Raw genomic sequence first — 24,389 nt, 5'->3', positions numbered from 1 at the left:
ATTAATTTCTTGCATATGTATTTACTCGGAAGATGGATACAGAGTCTATAGAAGTGAGGCAAAGCAGCAACAACTTCATGGATTCTGTACAGATTACATAGGAGGTGTTTGCTGTTCTGAGGCAAATCAGGGTGGATAAGTCCCCAGGGCCTGTCAAGGTGTTCCCTTGGACCCTACGAGAGGCAAGTGCAGAAATTGCTGGGGTCCTGGCAGAGATATTTAAATCACCCTTAGTGACAGGAGAGGTACCAGAGGATTGGTGGGTAGCCAAAGTTGTTCAGCTGTTTAAAAAAGGCTCTAAATATAAACAAGGAAATTATAGGCCTCTGAGTCTTACATCAGCCGTGGAAAAGTTATTAGAAGGCATTCTAAGGGGTTTGGATATACAGTGCCTGTAAAAAGTATCTCCCCCCTCCCCCCGCCAGAAGTTTTTATGTTTTATTGTTTTACAACATTGAATCACAGTGGATTTAATTTGGCATTTTAAGCACTGATCAACAGAAAAAGACTCTTCCGTGTCAGTGAAAACAGATCTCTACAAAGTGATCCAAATTAATTAAAAATATAAAACACAAAATAATTGCACAAGTATTCACCCCCTTTAATATGACACAGCAAATTGCAGGTGCAGCCAATTGGTTTTAGAAGTCATAATTAGTTAAATGGAGATTACCATGCAGTCAAGGTATTTCAATTGATTGTACACCTGTATCTGGAAGGTCCAACTGCTGGTGAGTTATTATCCTGGAGAAAACTACACCATGAAGACAAAAGAACTCTACAAAAAAGGTTACTGAAAAGCATCGGTCAGGATCAGGATAGGATACAAGAAAATGTCCAAGTCACTGAATCTCCCTTGGTGTATAGTTCAGTCAGTCATCAAGAAATGGAAAGAATATGGCACAGCTGTAAATCAGCCTAGAGCAGGCCATCCTCTAAAACTGAGTGACCCTGCACAAAGGGGCCTAGTTGGGGAAGCCACCAAGAGACTTGTGACAACTCTGGAGGAATTCCAAGCTTCAGTGGCTGAGATGGGAGAGACTGTGTATACAACATCTGTTGTCCAGGTGCTTCACCAATTGCAACTTTATGGGAGAGTGGCAAAGAAAAAGCCACTGTCAACTAGAGTTCGCCAGAAGGCGTGTGGTAGACTCCGAAGTCAGCTGGAAAAAGGTTCTACGGTCTGATGGTACCAAAATTGAGCTTTTTAGCCATCAGACGAAACACTATGTTTGGCATAAGCCACACATCATCAAAACACACCATCCCTATCGTGAGGCATAGTGGTGGGTGCACCATGTTGTGGGGATGGTTCACTGCAGCAGGTCCTGTGAAGGTAGAAGGTAAAATGAATGCAGCAAACTATAAAGTCCTGAAGGAAGTCTGCTAGAGAACTGTAACTGAGGAGATCTGTTTTCCAGCAAGACAATGACCCCAAGCATAAAGCCAACGCTACACAGGAATGGTTTAGAAACAACAAAGTTAATGTCTTGGAGTGGCCAATTGAGTCCAGACCTCAATCCAATTGAGAATTTGTGGTTGGACTTGAAAAGGGCTGTTCACTCACAATCCCCATGCAATCTGACAGAGCTTGAGCAGTTTTGTAAAGAAGAATGGAGAAAAATTGCAATGTCCAAATGTGCAAAGCAGATAGAGACCTAGCCACACAGACTCAAGGCTGTAGTTGCTGCCAAAGGCGCATCTACTAAATACTGACTTAAAGGGGGTGAATACTTATGCAATCAATTATTTTGTGTTTTATATTTGTAATTAATTTGGATCACTTTGTCGAGATCTGTTTTCACTTTGACATGAAAGAGTCTTTTTCTGTTGATCCATGTCAAAAAAGCCAAATTAAATCCACTGCAATTCAATGTTGTAAAACAATAAAACGTGAAAACTTAAGAGGGTTTGAATACTTTTTATAGGTACTGTATAATTATTTGGTTAGACATGGACTGATAAGATAGTCAGTATGACTTCATGTGTGGTAGTTATGTCTAAGCAATCTTTCGAGGAAGTTACCAGGAAAGTTGATGAAGGCAAGGCAGTGGACTTTAGCAAGACATTTGACAAAGTCCTGCATGGGAGGCTGTTCAAGAAGGTTCAGTCACTTGGCATTCAGTATGAGATAGTAAATTGGATTAGACATTGGCTTTGTGCAAGAAGCCAGAGAGTGGTAGTAGATGGTTGCCGCTCTGACTGGAGGCCAGTGATTAGTGGAGTGCTGCAGGGATCAGTACTGGTTCTGTTGTTGTTTGTCATCTGTATCAGCAATCTGGATGAAGTGGTTAACTGGATCAGCAAACTTATAGATGACACCAAGATTGATAATGCATTAGACAGTGAAAAAGGCTTTCATGGCTTACAGCGGGATCTGGACCAGCTGGAAAAATATACTGGAAAAATAGCCGATGGAATTTAATGCAGAAAAATGCGTGGTGTTGCACTTTGTCAGGACCAATCAGAGTAGGTCTTGCAAAAGTGAATGGTAGGGCACTGAGGAGCGTGGTAGAACAAAGGGATCGGGGAAGACAGGTCTATAATTTGTTGAAGGTGGCATCACAGGTAGATAGGGTGGTAAAGAAAGCTTTTGGCACATTGGCTTTCATAAATCAATGTACTGAGTGAGTACAGGAGATGGGATATAATGTTGAAGTTGTACAAGATATTGGTGAGGCCTAATTTGGAGTATTGTGTGCATATTTGGTCACCTACCTACACAGAAAAGATACAAACAAGGTTGAAATAGTACCGAAAAAATTCACAAGGATGTTGCTGGGTCAAGAGGACCCGAGTTATAAGGAAAGATTGAATAGTTTAAGACTTTATTCCTTGGACTGTAGAAGATTGAGAGCAGATTTGATAAGAGGTATATAAGTTGATGGGTAAAGATAGGGTAAATGTAAGCAGGCTTTTTCCACTGAGGTTGGGTGGGTCTTCAACTAGAGGTCATGGGTTAAGGGTAAAAGGTGAAATATTCAAGGGAAACAAAAGGGTCATGAGAGTATGGAGCGAGCTGCCGGCACAAGAGGTGCATGTGAGCTCGATTTCAATGTTTGAGAAGTTTGGATAGGTACATGGAGCGTAGGTAGGGTTATGGAGGGCTATGGTCCCGGTATGGGTCAATGGGAGTAGACAGTTTAAATGGTTTGGTACAGGCTAGATGGGCTGAAGGGTCTGTTTCTGTGCTGAACCTTTCTGTGAATCTATGATTAAAATGGTCATCAGCTCTTGTCATTTTACTAAGAATGAAGGAAAGGTGGTCGACATCATCAATTCGAACTTCAGCAAGGCCTTTGACAAAGTCCCACATGAGATGCTGTTCCAGGAGGTTACATTGCTTGCCATTCAGGAAGAAGTAGCTAAATGGATCCATTATTGGTTTAGCAGGAGAAGCCAGAGTGTTAGTCTGGCTGGAGGCAAGTGACGAGTGTCAGTCTGTGGCAATGAATTCCACAAATTTCCGACCCTCTTGGTGAAAGAAATTCCTGCAGGGAAACTTTTTCACATAGTAAGGTGCAAGTGCAGAACATGTTGCTAGTGGAAGTGGGTTCAATTATTGATTTATTATTGAGATACAGTGGGGAGTAGGCCATTCAAGCCACACTTATCAGCCCCCAATTTCATCTGAGCGTAATATGGGACAATTCAGAATGACCAATTCACCTACCAACATGTAGGCCCTTGAAACCCACGTGGTCGCTCAGAGAACATACAAACTCCTTGAAGGCAATGGCAGGAATTGAATCTGGGTCACCTGTACTGTAAAGCATTGTGCTAACGACTACACTACCATGCCAATTTTGTAACATGAAGAGAAGTTTGGAGGAATCTGTTCCAGGTGCAGATAGTTGGGAATAGGCATAAAATCAGGCTGGTGTGGTGTAGAAGGACCTATTTCTGTGCTGTTGTGCTCTGTGATTCTGTCCCTCTTCAAAGATGCAAAATTCTGAAAGTGTACTGCTTATCTTAAACATACATTACAGTCAGAGATTCACTAGGTATTGGAAACATAGCCATTAAGAAGCTTGATTTATGGTAAGAGTGCTTTTTGATTTATGATAACATTCATAAAACCTGTGTAACAGCATCCTTGGAAAATAGTTTGTAAACAGCTCTGTGGAGCTTTTTACAAAATATTCTATATAGGTTTCCTGTTTTTAAAAAAATGTATAGCAAACTGATGCATGTGTTAGTGTCACGCATATTTCCAGAATTTTATCACTTTCTTTATACAACAAATAGAACATTAATGTTATCTGTAAATGGAAACTTCATTTTTTTTCAGTTTGTGTAAATTTCTCAAGGAAGCTGTGGTTTTTGATTAAGTCTTGTATACCATTTCTGAATCATTTGAAACCATCCAGAGCAGTGGTTTAATGAAATGTCATTATCTTGTAGTTCCGTTGCAGTATTAAATTATTGTTTTGCCAATGCAGAATATTTCAATAGTATGCATTCTGGTTACAACAGTGGGATTTGATTAGAGGTGATTTTACATTGTCACATACTGGGAAATACTTTGCTTTATGGGGAAATGGGAAGGATACAATTATTCTGGCTTATTTCTTACCCACTCTAAATAACTGCTAGATATCTTTAAAGAACACAAAACATAGGCTTAGAATTAGGCCATTTAGCCCATCAACTGTTTCACCGTTCCATCGTGGCTGACTTATATTACCTCTGAACCCCTTCTCTTACCTTTTCTCTGTAACCATTGATGACCTGGCTAATTAAGAACTATCCATCTCTTCACTTTACATATATTCAATGACTTGACCTGCACAGCCAATTGTGTTAATAATTTCCAGATTCACCATCCTCTGTTTAAAGAAATTCCTGCTCATTTCTGTTCTAAATGGACATCCCAGGGAGCCAGTATGATAGAGCTGAAGATGAGCCAGGAGGTTTACAAGTAGATGATGGTGTAACATAAATGTAAGGAAGGACAAGGCAATGATTTGTTACAAATGCGGACAGAACGAACAGTTAAATTGTACCACAGAGGCAAAATTCAAAAGGGCAAAGAATGCAGGACTGAAGGTGCTGTATTTAAATACGTGTAGCATTTGGAATAAGGTGGACAAACTCGAGGCACAAATAGATTGGTCGGTATGACGTTGTGGACATCACTGAGTCGTGGCCAAAAGAAGGCCATTGTTGGGAGCTTAACATCAAAGGGTATACCTTGTATTGAAGAGAGAAGCAAGAAGGCATAGGCAGTGGTGTGATGCTGTTGGTAAGAGATGGAATTACATCTTTAGACAGGTGACATAGGGTCAGAGAATGTCAAATCTTTGTGGGCGGATTTAAGAAACTGCAAGGGTAAATAAAAACATTATGGGAATCACATAATGTTAGTTGTTTGCCTGTTCCATCTCCCTCTGGTGCTCCCCCTCCTTTCTTTCTCCTGAGGCCTCCCGTCCCATGATCCTTTCCCTTCTCCAGCTCTGAATCACTTTCGCCAATCACCTTTCCAGCTCTTAGCTTCATCCCACCCCCTCCGGTCTACTATCATTTCACATTTCCCCCTCCCCCCATTACTCTCAAATCTCTTACTATCTTTCCTTTCGGTTAGTCCTGATGAAGGGTCTCGCCCTGAAACGTCGACAGCGCTTCTCCCTATAGATGCTACCTAGCCTGCTATGTTCTACCAGCATTTTGTGTGTGTTGTTGATGGGAATCACATATAGGCTTCCAAATAGTAACCAAGATGTGGGGTTGAGATTGCAAAGGCATGTAATAAGGGTAATGATGTAATTGGGGACTGCAATATGCAAGGGGATTGGGGAAAATTAGGTTGATGTCAGATCAGAAGAGAGGGAATTTGTTGAATGCCTACAAGATGGCTTTTTAGAGGAGCTTGTGCTTGAGCCTACTCGGGGAAAGGACGTCTTAGATTGGGTGTTGTGTAATAATCCAGATCTTATTAGGGAGCTTAACATACAGGAACCCTTAGGAGGCAGTGATCATGATATGATTGAATTCATACTGCTATTTGAGAGGAAGAAGCGTAAGTCACATGTATCGATATCGCAATAGAATAAAGGATTTACAGAGGCATGAGAGAGGAGCTTGCCCAGGTGGATTGGAGGAGGATACTGGTAGGGATGACGGCAGAGCAGAGATGGCTGAAGTTTCTGGGAATAGTTCACAACGTGCAGGATAGATATGTGCAACGGAGGAAGAAGTTCTCAGATGGTAGAGATGTGCAACTGTGGCTGACAGAGGAAGTTAAGGACTGCATAAAAGCCAAGGAAAGGGTATAATAAGGTAGCAAAAGTGAGTGGGAAGTTGGATGATTGGGAAGCTTTTAGAATCCAACAAACTACTACTACTACGTCGACTCAGGCCTAGGGGGCCAGCATCGGGCACAATGACGGACTCTCCACTCCTCCCTCTCCCTCATCAGTGTGTTCAGTTCATCTACGTTAGCCGCGCCGCTATCTTCTAGGAGCGTGTTGACCATAGTCTTGGGAGGGCGCCCAGGGTTCATCCTCCCATGCTTGGGCTCCCATGTGATGACTAGGCTGGCAGGTAGCTCAGGGTGACATAGACAGTGCCCCACTAGTTGCAGTCTTCTCGCCTCGATTTTAGTGGTGAGCATCGGTAGCTCGTCATAGAGCTCGACGTTCGTCATGTGCTGTTGCCAACTCACATCAAGAGCCATCTGGAGCATTTGTGTATAGCAACCATATAGTGACTTTCTCATGGTCTTGGTGAATGACCACATCTCACATCCGTATGTGAGAATGGACTCTGTGACTGCTATGAAGATCCTCTTTTTGAGCTCTCTGTTTAGATTCGACCTCCAGATTTTCTTCATGTCGTTCATAGCCCTCCACGCCAGCACCTTCCTTATCTTTATGTCCTTATCTTTATGTCCTTCTCCGAACTCATCATTCTTGGCCTGAGGTACTTGAAGTCTAAGACTTTCTTAACGGTATCATTCTTTATAGTCTTGAGAGTACCTTCGTTGCCATGTACTCCGTCTTTTTAGCATTTAGGTGAAGTCCAACTTTATTGCACTCAATTTCCACTTTTGTCAGTAGCTGCTGTGCTTCCTCCATCTGGTCAGAGAACAGGACTATGTCATCTGCAAAATCGAGATCTGTGAGTGTAACTGATCTGACCCTTTTTGTTCGTCCTGGTTTTGTGGTAAAACCAAGCTTGCCATGATCTTTGGTAGCTTGACGTGGAGCGTAATCAAGGATGATTATAAAGATGTAGGGTGCCAGAGTGTCTCCTTGCAGCACACCAGCTAGGAGCTCGAACACTGCTGTTTCTCTGTCTGGTGATACAACTTTCACCATGGTCTTGGTGTAGCTGGACTCTATTGCTCTCAGTAGATGGTCTGGCACTCCGTAAGCTTTCAGGATCTTCAGCATTTTACCTCAGTGAATGGAGGCAAAAGCTTTGCAAAAATCAATGAAAGTAAGCACGGCTGGTAGGTTGTTGTTCTTGACTTCCTCGATGATTCTATGGAGAGCAAGTATTTGCATTACTGTTGTGCGCTTCTGCTGAAAACCATTCTGATTGAATCTTAGCTTAGGGTCAATCCAATACAAGGCCACTAAAAAAGCTATAAGACGAGAAAAGATGAAATATGAGGGCAGACTAGCCAATAATATAAAGCGGGATTCCAAAAGTTTTTACAGTTATATGAAGGGTAAAAGGAAGCTGAGAGTTGATATTGGACCACTGGAAAATGATGCTGGTGAGGTAGTAATGGGGGGGGGGGGGGGGGGGGGGAGAGGAACACAAAGAAATGGCAGATGAACTGAATCGGTACTTTGCATCTGTCTTCACTGTGAGAGATACTAGCAGTGTGCCAGAAGTCCATGAATTCACAGAGCAGGAATGAGTGTCTTTGCTATTACAAAGGAAAAAGTGCTAGGCAAACTCAAATGTTTTAAGGTGGATAAGTCACTTGGACCAGATGGACTACATCCAGGAGTTCTGAGAGAGGTTGCTGAAGAGATAATGGATACATTGGTCATGATCTTTCAAGAATCACTTGATTCTGGCATGGTCTTGGAGATTGCAAATGTCACTCCACTCTTCAAGAAAGGAGGAAGGTTTTTTTAAAAAAAATGGAAATTGTAGGCCAGTTGGCCTAACCTCAGTGGTTGGGAAAGTGTTGGAGTCCATTATTAAGGATGAGGTTTTGAGGTACTTGGAGACTAATGAATAAATAAGTCAAAGTCGGCATGGTTTCTGTAAAGGGATCTTCTCTGACAAATCTGTTAGAGTTCTTCAAAGAAGTAACAAGCCAGGTGGACAAAGGGGAGGCAGTGGATGTCGTTTACTTGGATTTTCAGAAGACATTCGATAAGGTGCTACAGGTTGAGTCTGTGGTAAAGAAGGCAAATGCAAAGTCAGATTCAAAATCAGAATCAGGTTTATCACTGCCATGTGTTGTGAAACTTGTTAACCTAGCAGCAGTTCAATGCCATACGTAATATAGAGGAAAAAACAACAAAGTAATAATAAATAAATCACTAAATCAATTACAGTATACATATATTGAATAGATTAAAAATCATGCAAAAAAACAGAAATAACATACAGTCGGCCCTCCTTATTCATGAGAGATTGGTTTCAGGACCCCCCGCGGAAACCAAAATTCGCAGATGCTCAAGTCCCTTATTCAACCTGTCTCAATACGGTGGATCTTAGGACCCAGCAGAACCCAAGACCTTATTTAACCTGTCTGAGTGCGGTAGACATTAGGACCAGCGGCAGAGATCTGAATCCGCAGTGTGTCTGTTCATGAAAATAATCATGATAACGATTGAAAATAAAGTGTAAATAATAAAGCGATCGGAAAGAGGTGAAACGCCATCGGTCATTGGAAAAGCATTAGGCTGTGCCCCAATGAAAGCTACAATTATTACTAAGCAACACAGTAGTTTAATTATTGGGGTTTGGGGTTTTTGATCCTCCACATCAACCCGGCACGGTGGAGAGTGCACTCCATAGTAATCTGTCACTAGATTGAACTCGTGAACTTGCGTTCCCGAGCCTGGCGCTGAAACATACATTCTTAAGTGTTTTATATGCATAGAAAGGTAAAATATATACTATATACGAAGACAAACGTTCGACTAACTGACGCTAAATAATACCGGATGTACCTGTTCCGACTTACTTAGTTAAAAGAACTTGCGATTTTTTTTAAATCCCGATCCACGATAACCTACGCACATCCTCCCATATACTTTAAATAATCTCTAGATTGCTTATAATACCTAATACAATGTAAATGCTATGTAAAATAGTTGTTATACTGCATTGTTTAGGGAATAATGACAAGAAAAAAAAATCAGTACATGCTCGAACAACAAGTGCTGGAAGAGCACTTCCAGGTTTTTGTGATTCGCGGTTGGTTGAATTCGCGGATAAGGAGGGCCGACTGTATATTTAAAAAGTGAGGTTGTGTCCAAAGCTTCAATGTCCATTTAGGAATCTGGTGGCAGAGGGGAAGAAGCTGTTCGTGAATCGCTGAGTGTGTGCCTTCAGAGTTCTGTCCCTCCTAACTGATGGTAACAGTGAGAAAAGGGCATGCCGTGGGTGCTGAAGGTCCTTAATAATGGATGCTGTCTTTCTGAGACACCGCTCCTTGAAGATCTTGGTACTTTGTAGGCGAGTACCCAAGATGGAGCTGACTAAATTTACAACCCTCTGCAGCTTCTTTTGGTTCTGTGCAGTAGCCCCTCCATACCAGACAAAGATGCTGTCCATGGTACATCTATAGAAGTTTTGAGTGTATTTGTTGACATACCAAATCTCTTCAGACTCCTGATGAAGTATAGCCGCTGTCTTACCTTTATAACTGCATCAGTATGTTGGGACCAGGTTAGAAGTTGGATAAGGAGAGGATGTTTCCAATGGTTGCAATATCCAGAAGTAGAGGTCACAGCCTCAAAATTGAGGATCAACCTTTTAGAACAGAGGTAAGGAGGAATTTTGTTAGCTGGAGGGTAGTGAATCTATGGAATGCTCTGCCACAGACTGCAGTGGAGGCCAAGTCTGTGGGTATATTTAAGGCAGAAGTTGATAGTTTCCTGATCAGTCAGGGCATCAAAGGATATGACGAAAAGGCATGTGTATGGAGTTGAGTGGGGTTCGGGATCAACAATGATGGAATGGTGCAGCAGACTCAATGGGCTGAGTGGCCTAATTCAGCTCCTATGTCATCTTGTCTTTTTCCCCTGTTCTGAGGATATGCCCTCTGCCCTAGACTCCACACAATAGGAAACGTCCTCTTTTGTCATTGCTGTATTGCTATATCCTTGAGGTTTTTTTGTACTCCTTTACAACAACTGAGCATGGAAGTTGAGATCAAATTCTGAATCTCATCTTATCTCCTCACCATCGTGTAGACTGATATTTAACATATAATAGCAGGAAAGGCTTACTGAGAAAGTAAGGAGGCATGGGATCCAAGAGGACGTTGCTTTGTGGATTCCTAACTGGCTTGCCCACAGAAGACAATGAGTGATTGTAGACTGGTCATATTCTGCATAGAGGTCAGTGACCAGAGGTGTGTCTCAGGGATCTGTTCTGGGACCCCTGCTCTTCGTGATTTTTATAAATGACCTGGATGAGGAAGTGGAAGGATGAGTTAATAAATTTGCTGATGATACAAAGGTTGGGGGTGCTGTGGACAGTGTGGAGGGCTGTCAGAGATTACAGCGGGACGTTGATAGGATGCAAAACTGGGCTGAGAAGTGGCAGATGGAGTTTAACCCAGATATGTGTGAGGTGGTTCATTTTGGTAGGTCAAATATGATGACAGAACATAGTATTAATGGTAAGACTCTTGGCAGTGTGGAGGATCAGAGGGATCTTGGGGAACACTTTGCATCCAGTGACCACAATGCTGTTAGTTTCAAAGTAAATATGGAAAGAGAGTGGTCAGGTCCACAAGGTTGATATTCCTAATTGGAGAACGGCTAATTTTGATGGTATCAGAAATGATCTGGCAAGTGTGGATTGGCTATTTTCTGGCAAAGTTGTACTTGGAAAGTGGAAGGCCATCAAATATGAAATTTTGAGAGTACAAAGCTTGTATGTGCCTGTCAGAATAAAAGGTAAAGATAACAAGTGTAGGGCACCTTGGTTTTCAAGAGATATTGAGGCCTGATTTAGAGGAAAAAAGGTGCGGAGCAGGTATAGGCAGGTAGGTGCTTAAGGAGTATAAGAAATGAAAGAGAACACAAGAAAGAAATCAGCAGGACTAAAAGAAGGCATGAAGTTGCCTAAGCAGACAAGGTGAAGGAGAGTCCAAAGGGATTCTACAGGTATGTTAAGAGCAAAAGGATTGCAAGGCAGAAAATCGGTCCTCCAGAAGATCAGAATAGTAATCTATGTATGGAGCCAAAACAGATGGGGGAGATCTTAAGTGAATTCTTTGCATCTGTATTTACTTGGGAGATGGATACAGAGTCTATGGAGGTGAGGAAAAGTAGCATCAACTTCATGGAGCCTGTGCAGATTTCAGAGGAGGAAGTGTTTGCTACCCTGGGGTAAATCAGAGTGGATAAATCCCCAGAGCCTGAAAGGGTGTTCCCTCTGACCTTATGGGAGGCAAGTGTAGAAATTGCCATCATCAACTAAAATCATCCTTGGCAACAGGAGAGGTACCAAAGAATTGGAGGATGAGCAATGTTGTCCAAAAAAGCTGTAAATGTAAACTAGGAAATTACAGGCCGGTGAGGCTGACATCAGTTGTGGGAAAGCTACTGGAAGGTATTTGAAGGGACCAGATTATGTGAGTATTTGTATAGACATTGACCGATTAAGGATAGTTAGCGTGGCTTTGTGCATGGTAGGTCATGTTTAACCAATTTTATAGTTTTTTTTCAAGGAAGTTACCTAGAAATTTGGTGAAGGCAAGGCATTAGATGGTGTCTAAATGGACCAGCAAGGCCTTTGACAATTGCCGCATGGGAGGCTGGTCAAGAAGGTTCAGTCGCTCGGTATTTAAATTGGATTTGTCATTGGCTTTGTGGAAGAGGCCGGACGGTGGTAGTGGAGGGTTGCCTTTCTGACTGGAGGCCTGTGACTAGTGGTGTGCTTCGGGGTTTGCAGCTCTGTTCTTTGTTATTTGTCACTTATATCAATGATGGATGATAATGTGGTTAACTAGATCAGCAAATTTATGGATGACACCAAGGTTGGGGATGTGGTAGACAGTGAGGAAGGCTGTCATGACTTGCAGATGGATCTGCATCAGCTGGAAAAATGGGCTGAAAATGGCAGATGGAATTCAATGTAAACAAGTGTGAGGTTTTGCACTTTGGTAGGGCCAGCCAGTGAATGATAGGGCACAAAGGCATGTGGTCGAACAAAGGGTTCTGAGAATACAAGTACGTTTTTCATTTCAAGTGGTATCACAGGCAGATAGGATTGTAAAGAAGCTTTTGGCACATTGGCCTTCATAAATCAATGATTAATTACAAATGTTATGTTTATGATGTTACGTTAACAAAGGGATCACCAACCTTTTTTGCACCATGGACCGGTTTAATATTGACAATATTCTTGCGGACCGGCTGACGGGGTGGGAGGGGGGAGGTGTTAATCACGACCGGTTTATAGGTGATAAGTCACTTATAAGTGGCTAATACCCTCAATTTCGTTTCTAAAAGGGTTTATCTAATGAATTTAATACTAAACACACAGCACATATTTTCCTCATGTGAATATAGTGATAAGTCAATTATAACTCACTTATAACAATAACATCATAACATTTTAAGTAACGTTTGGATATTAAACACAGCGCATATTTTCCTCGTATGAACATATAAAATCATTGCAACACACCAGTAAGAGGGCAAGGTAAGGGCCGGTGGTCCCTGTGCCAGGGCTGCGGCGGTCGCAGCCGGAGAGCGAGTGAGGAGTGACGGGGCATGCGCTCACCCGCCCCCAGTAGGTCAGTAGAATCTATCGGCCCACAAAAGTTTGGCTCGAGGGATGACTTTCAGTAGATCACAGCGAGGTAGCTGCTCTGCTACTTATGAAACCCTGAGCCCGAATTAGGTTGTCTGCGAATATTTTAGCACCGGGTTCCCAACGAACATTCTATGTGCTAAACAGGTTTAGAGGCGGCGCCCATCTGTCCGCACTCCAGGCCAGTAGCAACAGCATTTCTTGCCAGCTGTACGAGGCGGCCAGTTACCTGAGGCCAACCAGTGATCCCTGGCGCGAGGGTGTCACTGCGTTTAGGTGACTGATGATCTTGTGTGTGTTCAAGTTCAACAGTGGGTGTGACAGGGAATGAGGAAAGGTGCAGCTGACTCATATCTTTTCATATCAACAAATCATATTGTTTCTTCGCAGCCCGTTAACGGCCTGCGGCCCAGTGGTTGAAGGCCACTGCATTAACAGATGTTATCAAGTCAAGTCACTTTTATTGTCATTTCGACCAGAACTGCTGGTACAGTATATAGTAAAAATGAGACAACGTTTTTCAGGACCATGGTGTTACATGACACAGTACAAAAACTAGACTGAACTACGTAAAAAAAAAATAACAGCGAAAGCCACACTAGACTACAGACCTACACAGGACTACATAAAGTGCACAAAAACAGTGCAGGCATTACAATAAATAATAAACAGGACAATAGGGCGAGGTGTCAGTCCAGGCTCTGGGTATTGAGAAGTCTGATAGCTTGGGGGAAGAAACTGTTACATAATCTGGTCGAGAGAGCCCGAATGCTTTGCAGCCTTTTCCCAGATGGCAGGAGGGAGAAGAGATTGTATGAGGGGTACATGGGGTCCTTCATAATGCTGTTTCCTTTGCGGATGCAGCGTGTAGTGTAAACGTCCGTGATGGTGGGAAGAGAGACCCCGATGATCTTTTCAGCTGACCTCACTATCCACTGCAGGGTCTTGCGATCTGAGATGGTGCAATTTCTGAACCAGGCAGTGATGCAGCTGCTCAGGATGCTCTCAGTACAACCCCTGTAGAATATAATGAGGATGGGGGGTGGGAGATGAACTTTCCTCAGCCTTCGCAGAAAGCCGAGACGCTGCTGGGCTTTCTTTGCTATGGAGCTGGTGTTGAGGGACCAGGTGAGATTCTCCGCCAGGTGAATACCAAGAAATTTGGTGCTCTTAACGATCTCTGCTGAGGAGCCATCGATGTTCAGCGGGGAGTGGTCGCTCCGTGCCCTCCTGAAGTCAACAACCATTCTTTTGTTCACATTAAGAGACAGATTGTTGGCTCTGCACCAGTCCGTTAGCCGCTGCACCTCCTCTCTGTAAGCTGACTCATAGTTCTTGCAGATGAGACCCACCACAGTTGTGTCATCGGTGAACTTGATGATGTGATTCGAGCTGTGTGTTGCAGCACAGTCGTGGATTAGCAGAGTGAACAGCAGTGGACTGAGCACGCAACCCTGGGGAGTCCCCATGCTCAGTGTGATGGTGTTGGAGATGCTGCTCCTGATCTAGACTGACACACTGAGGTCTCCCAGTCAGGAAGTCTAGGATCCAGTTGCAGAGGGAGGTGTTCAGGCCCAGTAGGCTCAGCTTTCCAATCAGTTTCTGAGGGATGATTGTGTTGAATGCTGAACTAAAGTCTATGAACAGCATCCGAACGTATGTGTCTTTTTTGTCCAGGTGGGTTAAGGCCAGGTGGAGGGTGATGGCAATGAAGTCGTCTGTTGAGCGGTTGGGATGGTACACAAACTGCAGGGGGTCCAGTGAGGGGGGCAGCAGGGTCTTGATATGCCTCATGACGAGCCTCTCGAAACACTTCATGATGATGGATGTGAGTGCAACGGGACAGTAGTCATTTAGGCAGGACACTGAAGAATTCTTTGGCACAGAGATGATGGTGGTGGCCTTGAAGCACGTTGGAACGGTGGCGCTGCTCAGGGAGATGTTGAAGATGTCAGTGAGAATATCTGCTAGCTGGTCTGCACATCCTCTGAGCGCTCTACCAGGGATGTTGTCTGGTCCAGCAGCCTTCCGTGGGTTGACCCTGCACAGGGTTCTTCTCACATCGGCCACAGTGAGACAAAGCACCTGGTCATTTGTAGGAGGGGTGGACTTCCTCACCACCACGTCACTTTCCGCCTCAAACCGGGCGTAGAAGTTATTCAGCGCATCTGGGAGGGAGGCATCACCTGCACAGTCAGGTGATGTCCTGTAATTGGTGATGTCCTGGATGCCCTTCCACATGCGCCATGTGTCGTCGCTGTCCTGGAAGTGGCTGTGGATTAGCTGGGTGTGTGCACACTTTGCCTCTCTGATGGCTCGGGACAGTTTGGCCTTCGCTGTTGTTAGAGCTGCCTTGTCGCCTGCTCTGAAGGTGGAGTCGCGGGTCCTCAGCAGCGCACGCACCTCCGCGGTCATCCATGGCTTCTGGTTAGCGCGTATAGTGATGGTCTTGGACAGAGTAACATCATCAATGCACTTGCTGATGTAGCTGGTCACTGTGTACTCCTCTGAGTTGGTGGAGTCGCCATCGGTTGCAGCCTCCCTGAACATGTGCCAGTCAGTGTGCTCAAAGCAGTCTTGAAGAGCAGAGATGGCTCCTGCTGGCCAGGTTTTCACCTGCTTCTGAACTGGTCTGAAGCACCTGACGAGCGGTCTGTATGCTGAGATTAGCATAACTCTGCACCAGCTCTGCACCTTACTCAACAATCTAGGGAACAACATGGTACACAGTTTCATCACATCGAGCAACTCAGTGAAGGGGTAGACCCGCAGTACACCTGACGTTCAAAATATCCAGCCATGTCTTGCCATCTTAAAGACAATGGATGATCAATCATACCTTTGGTTGGACCTGGAGAGGCCGTTGCGACTGTGCACACCACCATAAGACCACAAGACATAGCAGCAGTATTGGGCCATTCAGCCCATCGAGTCTGCTCTGCCATTCCATCACAGCTGATCCCGGATCCCATTCAATCCCATACACCTGCCTTCCCGCCTTATCCTTTGATGCCCTGACTGATCAGGAAATAATCAATTTCTGTCTTAAATATATCCATGGACTTGGCCTCCACTGCAGTCTGTGGCAGAGCATTCCACAGATTCACTACGCTTTGGCTAAAAAAAATTCCTCCTCCTGTTCTAAAAGGTTGCCCCTCAATTTTGAGGCCTTGTCCTCTAGTTCTGGATACCCCCACCATAGGAAACATCCTCTCCACTTCCACCCTATTTAGTCCTTTCAACATTTGGTAGGTTTCAATGAGATCCCCCAGCATTCTTTTAAATTCCAGTGAGTACAGGTCTAAAGCTGCCAAACGCTCCTCATATGTTAACCACATTCATTCCCGGTATTATCCTCGTGAACCTCATTCTATTCCACAGAATGTTCACACCAGATTGTTGGAGAAGCTATAGCTACCCGTCTCACTATACAAATTGTTAAATCAAATCCACAGTACACACATGCTCTCTAACATGATTATAATTCTGCAGACACCCGAGGGCAAACATTTCCAAATATAAGCTGCAAACCAGCTACGCCTTGCACAAATTCACATCAACAAAACACACTGGAGGAACTCAGCAGGTCAGGAAGAAAGGGGAATAAACTGTCATGTTTCCGGCCAAGATCCTTCAACGGGATTCGGAGATTCACATTACTATGTTACAGCGATGGAAGAACAAAACACGTAACATACTGCTGCTGTCTTGTGGTCTTATGATGGTGTGCACAGTTGTATTGAGAGCATCCTGAACAGCTGCATCACTGCCTGGTTCAGAAATTGCACCATCTTGGATCGCAAAACCCTGCAGCGGATAGTGAGGTCAGCTGAAAAGATCATCGGGGTCTCTCTTCCCACCATCACAGGCGTTTACACTACACGCTGCATCCGCAATGGAAACAGCATTATGAAGGACCCCATGTACCCCTCATACAATCTCTTCTCCCTCCTGCCATCTGGGAAATGGCTCCAAAGCATTCGGGCTCTCACGAGCAGATTATGTAACAGTTTCTTCTCCCAAGCTATCAGACTCCTCAATACCCAGAGCCTGGACTGACACCTCGCCCTATTGTCCTGTTTATTATTTATTGTAATGCCTGCACTGTTTTTGTGCACTTTATGTAGTCCTGTGTAGGTCTGTAGTCTAGTGTAGCCTTCTCTGTTTTTTTTTTACATAGTTCAGTCTAGTTTTTGTACTGTGTCATGTAACACCATGGTCCTGAAAAACGTTGTCTCATTTTTACTATGTACTGTACCAGCAGTTCTGGTCGAAATGACAATAAAAGTGACTTGGTGCACAATCCAACAAAAGGTGCAAATGATTGTCTTGGACGTTTTCATTGTAATTTCAAGACCCTGTTGGGAGATTGGTGATGTAGAATAGTTGAAGTCTAGTTCACTGGTGAGACCGACAGCAGTGGACTTGTGTGGCCCTCATGCTGCGTGATCACCTGTTGCAGCTGCCCAAGAGAAGAGATGAAGCAGGGTGAAAGAGAGCAAAGGCACCTGTGGGCACATTGGAGTCTGTACTGGGTTGAAGTGCTATTTCAGATGTGAAATTCTGATCTGGACTATGAAATAAAGCTAGTTTGCTCTCTCAACTTTCCTCTACCTGCTTACTTTCTGCACTGCCTCTCCAATTCCCAGAGCAGTCAGGTGGCTGACAGTGTCTTTGTCAGGTACGTAGATGCGGAAAAGGGTACAAGGTTCATTCTTCTTTATTTAAAAAAAAAATCAAGATAGATAATCCTATCATCCAGCTGAATTTTTCCCCAGTGTTATAAGGAGGCATATTGTTGCAATAATTTTGAAGATGTGTCTCAAGGCAGCAATTCCATTTGGTGAAGTAGTGCTCAGCTCTTGCTATTTGATTTCTTCCTAGAACCTCTTGGTGATTTTATAACTGCTTTATCTGATCCATGAATGGTTGAAAAAAGATTAGGTAAGCTACTTTTTTGACAATGAAAATTTTAAGCCAGCTTGTATTCTTAAAGGTCTTTGCTATTTTGTTAAACTGTGGTACAGCTGCTTGGCTTTGTGGCTTGAATAATATTAAAATAATTAATTCTGTTATGTCATTGAGGGGGAAAAACATGTAAATTTCTTCCATCAGGACCAAAAACTATAATCAGAACAATTATACACGCATTTGTTGGCTGATCTACAGATAATTAATGTATTTAAATTGGTGTTTTTCTTAAGTTGCAAAAACACAAAGTACCCACATTAATGCATTTTTATGGTTAATATGTGAGGCAGAGATAGGGTAGATAAGTGAACTCTTTTTGCAGGTAACGAGAATATCAAATTTAAGGAGCTTAACAGGAGTTCTGATGGGTATGTTGGTAAATTGTGCTGCTGAAGTTGGAATCAAATATGGAATTCTGGCTCATGGACTTTTTGTCCCACTCCCATTAGGAAGGAGACTATGCAGCTTTCATATCAGGATCATCAGACTCAAAAACAGCTATTTTCCCCAAGCAGTAAGGCTGATCAACACCACCACCACTAACCCACCCCTCCACATTCCCAACCACCACTACTTTATCATTTCCTGTCAGTCACTTTATGTACAGACACTCCTGTGCTTAGTGTCACTTTATGGTCAGTTGATAGTGCCTTGAAAAATGATTCAGCCCCCAGCTGTTTGTTCATATAAACGAGTATTACAGCCAGGGATTTTGATCAATTTAACTGAATTTTTATTTATGAATCACATGCACCTTTCTTCACAGTAGAGTCCAAAAAAAACAGAATTGTAAAGCATGAAAAACTAAAATTTGAAAATTGAAATGTCACCAGTTCATCCCTCTTTCCTCAGTACTTAGTTGAACCACCTCTTGCAGCTGCCAGTGGTCTTTCTGGATAAGTTTCCATTATCTTTGCATAATATGATGGAGCTAGATTTGCCCAAACCTCCTTGCAAAATGGCTCAAGCTACACCAGGTTATTTGGGGAGCAGTGGTGGTAAAGAATCTTGAGGTCTCACCAGAAATGTGCAGTTGGATTAAGGTCAGGATGCTGGGCTGCTCAAGGACTTGGTGGCGGCTTGCCCACACAGCAAGTGAACCGGCTCCAGCAGTTGCGGGTGAGTCTGCAGCCAGCGGCAAACGAGAGGGCTCTGATTGCAGGGCAGACCTCGGCCTGGAAGCCAGTGTCACTTCAGCTCCGCAAAGAGCAGGGGATGCTGGGAGCAGGCACATAAATGCGCGCGGATTGAAAACAGTGAACAGTTCAACCAGACCCTGCTTGACTCAGTGTGTTGCTTTCACTCGTTGCGTATCAGCGCGACTACATTGATGACCCCGACGGTCTAATGACATTTGGACCCAGCATGAACGACTCGGCTCTGCAGAATGCAATTTCCCTTAAACTGCCAACCTTCTGGACCACTCAACCCCTGGTCTGGTTCAAGCAAGCAGAGGCCCAGTTCCAGGTCAGGCAAATTGTCTCAGATGCCACCAGGTATTACTGCATGGTAGGCGCCCTCGACCAGGAGACAACGGGCTGCGTTATCGACTTTCTGCATCGGCCCCTGGCAACAGACGGGTATGAGGCACTCAAGGCCCTGTTAATCCGCACATTTGGCCTCTCCCGCCACTAACGGGCTGCGTGGTTACTGCATATGGACGATGACCTTGCCATCAGCCCTATTGAGCGCCATGCCAGCACTGGCAGACGGCCATAAGCCTTACCTCCTTTTTGAACAGATCTTCTTGGAGCAAATGCCAGAAGACATCCGCCTCCTGCTAGCAGATGAAGACTTCAGAGACCCTTGCAGGGTGGCTGCCCGCGCGGACGTGCTTTGGTGCGCCAAACAAAACGGCGGAACCACCATCGAAATTAGTGCTGCAGCACGTCCGAAAGGCCAGCCCTCCCACAGCCCAGCAGCGGAGCACGTAACACCCACACCAAGGTGTTTTGGTGTTTTTTGGTGTTTTTGGTGTTTTTATCATCAAAGGTGGGGTTCTGGGGCTCGCCACTGTGAACCGCCATGCTCGTTCCAGGGAAAACGCCAGGACCAGCCATCACTGATAGCTTCCTCTGTTTGGGACAAGCACTCCGGGCATAGATTCCTGGTGGACACGGGGGCAGAAATCAGTGTCCTACCCCCCATGAGCCACAGTACCCGAACTAGAAGAACAGGACCAGAAGTTACGGCAGCCAACAGCAGCACCATCGGCACCTATGGCACAAGAACCAACCCCTTGCAGTTCGGTTCCAGCCGCTTTACATGGACATTTACGCTGGCTGCAGTATCACAGCCATTGCTGGGTGCAGACTTCCTCCGCGCGCACTGCCTGCTCGTGGATTTGAAGGGACGGCCATTGGTCGATGCGAAGACGTTCCAGACTTTCTCCCTCGGTGAGGCCAGGTTATCGGCCCCGCACCTGGACTCCATCACGTATTCCAACAACGAGTTCGCCAGAGTGTTATCGGAGTTCCCATCTATCATAATGCTGCAGTTTTCCTCAACAGCCCCCAAGTACAGCGTGATGCACCACATCCCCACGCAGGGACCTCCCCTTCATGCCGGGGCCCGCAGGATACCGCCTGACAAACTCCGCCTCGCGAAAGAGGAATTCAAGAAGATGGAGAAGATGGGGATTGTGCGGCATTCTGACAGCCCGTGGGCCTCCCCTCTCCATATGGTGCCCAAGTCCGCGGGAGGGTGGAGACCTCGTGGTCCGAGGGTATCATCAGCTCCCAGTCCACCCGGCCGATGTACCCAAAACGGCCCTCATTACCCCCTTTGGCCTGTTCAAGTTCTTCAGGATGCCGTTCGGGCTCTAAAACGCAGCACAGACGTTCCAGCGCCTGATGGACGCAGTAGGGCGAGATCTGGACTTTCTGTTCATCTACCTGGATAACATACTTATCGTCAACCTCTCCCGCCAGGAACATCTAGCACATTTACGCCTGCTCTGCCACCACCTAAGTGACTATGGCCTGGCTATCAACCCCGCCAAGTGCCAGTTCGGCCTACCCGCCATCGACTTCTTGGGAGACCGGATCGACCGCCATGGAGCTGTGCCCCACCGGCAAAAGTTGAAGCCATCCGCCGACTTGTCAGACCCAGCACTGTTAAAGACTTGCAGGAATTTGTTGGGATGGTTAACTTTTACCACCGTTTCCTGCCCTCAGTGGGCCAGATCATGTGGTCCCTTTTCGGCTTGATGTCTGGCAAGGTCAAAGAGGTCACCTGGACAGAGGAGGCGATGGCGGCTTTCAAACAAGCCAAGAGCATGCTGGCAAATGCCACGGTCCTGGCCAACCCCCGGGTCGACATCCCCACTGCCCTCACTGTGGATGCCTCCGCGGCAGTTGGCAGCGTGCTTGAGCAGCTCATCAAAGGCCAGTGGAAGTCGTTTGCTTTTTTCAGCCGGCACCTATGACCCCCGGAACTTAAGTACAGCGCTTTCGACAGGGAGCTGCTGGCCCTGTACCTTGCCATCCGGCACTTCAGGTATTTCCTGGAAGGGAGGGAGTTCACGGTCTTCATGGACCACAAGCCCCTCACTTTCACGTTTGACCACAACATCAGTTTTCTTCAGTAGAAGCCACTCCGTGGTTGTATGTCTCTCCAATGACAAAACATCCTTTCTGAGATATGGGGCAGTAAACTGTTGAAGATGTTCCAGGTGCGGCCTGAGTATTACAGGCTCAGCATTACCTCCCTGTTTTTATATTCTATTCCCCTTGAAATAAATGACAACATTGTGTTTGCCTTCTTTACCATAGACTTGACCTGTAAATTAACCTCCTGGGAGCCTTGCATGAGAACTGCTAGGTCTCTCTGCACCCCTGATATTTGAATTTTCTCCCTTTTTTTTTAGTTGCCTTTTGTTGGATTTTAAAAACTTCACAATTATCCAACTTTCCACTCAGTTTTGCTATCTCATATGCTCTTTCCTGGGCTTTTATGCAGTCCTCAACTTCCCGAGTCTGCCACAGTTGCCTACCCCTGCCATTTGAGAACTACTGCATCTGTGAGACATATCTATCCTGCACCATGTGAACTATTCCCAGAAACTTTAGCCATCTCTGCTGTGCCATCATCCCTGCCAGTATACTCCTCCAATCCACCTGGGCAAGCTCCTCATGCCTCTAATTCCTTTATTCCATTGCGATATTGATATGATTTGTGCTTCTCCCTCTCAAATTGCAGTATGAATTCAATCATATTCTGATCACTGCCTCTTAAAGGGTTCCAAGCTGGTTCCAACACCCAATCTCAGACAACCTTTCCCCAAGTAGGCTCAAGCACAAGCTGCTCTAAAAAGCCATCTCATGGGCATTCAACAAATTCCCTCTCCTGCGATCTGACACCAACCTGATTTTCCCAATACCTTTGTGTATTGAAGTCCCCAATCCATTTGTGACATTACCCTGAACTCCACCCACAAAAATTCAACATTCTCTGACCCTATGTCACCTCTTTCTAAAAGATGTAATTCCATCTGTTGTCAACAGAGCCACACCACTGTCTATGCCTTTCTGCCTGTCCTAACATCAAAGTCATACCAACTAGTCTCTAATTACACCAGTAGTTTGTCCACCTTATTCCAAATGTTGCGTGCATTCAAATATAGCATCTTCAGTCCTCCATTCTTCGCCCTTTTGAATTTTGCCTCTGTCTGCATTTGTACCCAGTCATTGGCTTGTCCTTCCTGACCATTCATGTTACACTCAACATTTGCTGTAAGCCTGCTGGTTCATCCTCAGCTCTATCATTCTGGTTCCCATGCCCCTGCCATATTAGTTTAAACCACTCCCAACAGCTCTTGTAAACCTGCTCGCAAACATATTGGACTCCTCAGCTTCAAGTGCAATTCGTCCCTATTGTACAGGTCCCACCTCCCCCAGAAATGGACCCAAGTATCCAGAAATCTGAATCCCTGTTCCCTACTCCAATTCTTCAGCCCCACAGTTATCGCCACCTCATTTTATTCCTATCTTCACAGATGTGTTGTATAGATTTACGCCACCTATACCTCTTCATGTTGATGTCAAAATACGACCATAAAATACAGGAGCAAAATTGGGCCATTTGGCCCATCAGGTCTGCTCCACTATTTTATTATGACTGATCCAATTTTACTCTCAATCCCAATCTGCTGCCTTCTCCCAGTATCCCTTCATGCCCTGACCAATCAAGAATCTATTGACCTCTGCCTTAAACATAAAGACTTGGCCTCCACAGTTGCCTGTGGCAAAGAATTCCACAAATTCGCCACTTTCTGGCTAAACAAATTCCTCTTCATCTTTGTTGTAAAAGGGCACTCCTCTATTCTAAGGTTGTGTCCTCTGGTCTTAGACTCTCCCACCATAGGAAACATCCTCTCCACATCCATTCTTCAAGACCTTTCAACATTCAATAGGTTTAAATGAAGACACCCCTCGTTCTTCTGAATTCCTGCAAATACAGGATGGGCCATCACACGCTCTTCATACAACAAGCCTTTCAATCCTGGAATCATTTTTGTGAATCTCCTTTAAACCCTATGCACCTTCAGCACACCCTTTCTGAGATAAGGGCCCAAAACTGCTCACAATACTCCAAGTGAGTCCTCACCAGTGCTTTATAAAGTTTCAACATTACATCTTTGCTTTTATATTCTAGTCCTCTTGGAATGAATGCTAACATTACATTTGCCTTCCTCACCACAGACTCAACCTGCAAATTAACTTTAAGGGAATCCTTCACAAGGACTCCCAAGTCCCTTTGCAACTCAACTTTTTTTGTATTTTCTTGCCATTTAGACAGTCAACCCATTCATTTCTTCTACCAGAGTGCATGACCATACACTTCCCACCACTGTGTTCCATCTGCCGTTTCTTTGTCCATTCTCCTAAGTCCTTCTGTAGCCCCTCTTCTTCCTCAAAACTACCTATCCTTCCACCCGTCTTCAAATCATCTGCAGACTTTGCAACAAAGCCATCAATTCCATCATCCAAATCGTTGATATGTAACGTAAAAAAAATCACTCCCAACATAGTTCCCCTGTGGAACCTCTAGTCACCGGCAGCCAACCCACTCTTTCTTCTGCTAATCAGCCACTACTTTCTTTTATGCTAGAATCTTGCCTGTAATACCATGGGCTCTTAGCTTGTTAAGCAGCCTCGTGTGTGGCACCTTGACAAAGGCCTTCTGAAAATCCAATTACACAACATCAACCAATTGTCCTTTGTCTATCCTGTTTGCTATTTGTTCAAAGAATTCCAATAGATTTGTCAAGCAAGATTTTCCCTTGAGGAAACCATGCTGACTACGGCCAACTTTATCATGTGCCTCCAAGTACCCTGAGAATCTCATCCTTAATAATTGACTCCGACATCTTCCCAACCACTGAGGTCAGACTAATTGGTCTATAGTTTCCTTTCTTTTCCCTCTCTCCTTTCTTGAAGAGTGAAGTGACA

The 24,389-nt window shown here is 44.7% G+C and overlaps 1 protein-coding gene across 2 annotated transcripts in view; it reads left to right on the top strand.

Moving 5' to 3' along the window:
• btbd7 (BTB (POZ) domain containing 7) overlaps window positions 1–24,389 on the top strand; it is a 95,975-nt gene that overhangs the window by 6,855 nt on the left and 64,731 nt on the right. The window contains exon 2 of one of the 2 annotated variants that reach the window (XM_073039150.1): window positions 17,851–17,910. The exons of the other annotated variant lie outside the window; for it this stretch is intronic. The gene's annotated coding sequence lies outside the window, so the exon portion shown is untranslated. The remainder of the gene's footprint in view (window positions 1–17,850; window positions 17,911–24,389) is intronic. 2 annotated transcript variants of the gene reach the window in all.

Source organism: Hemitrygon akajei, chromosome 3 (assembly GCF_048418815.1).
Source record: "Hemitrygon akajei chromosome 3, sHemAka1.3, whole genome shotgun sequence".
NCBI lineage: Eukaryota > Metazoa > Chordata > Chondrichthyes > Myliobatiformes > Dasyatidae > Hemitrygon > Hemitrygon akajei.
This window is presented reverse-complemented; position numbering and strand designations above follow the sequence as displayed.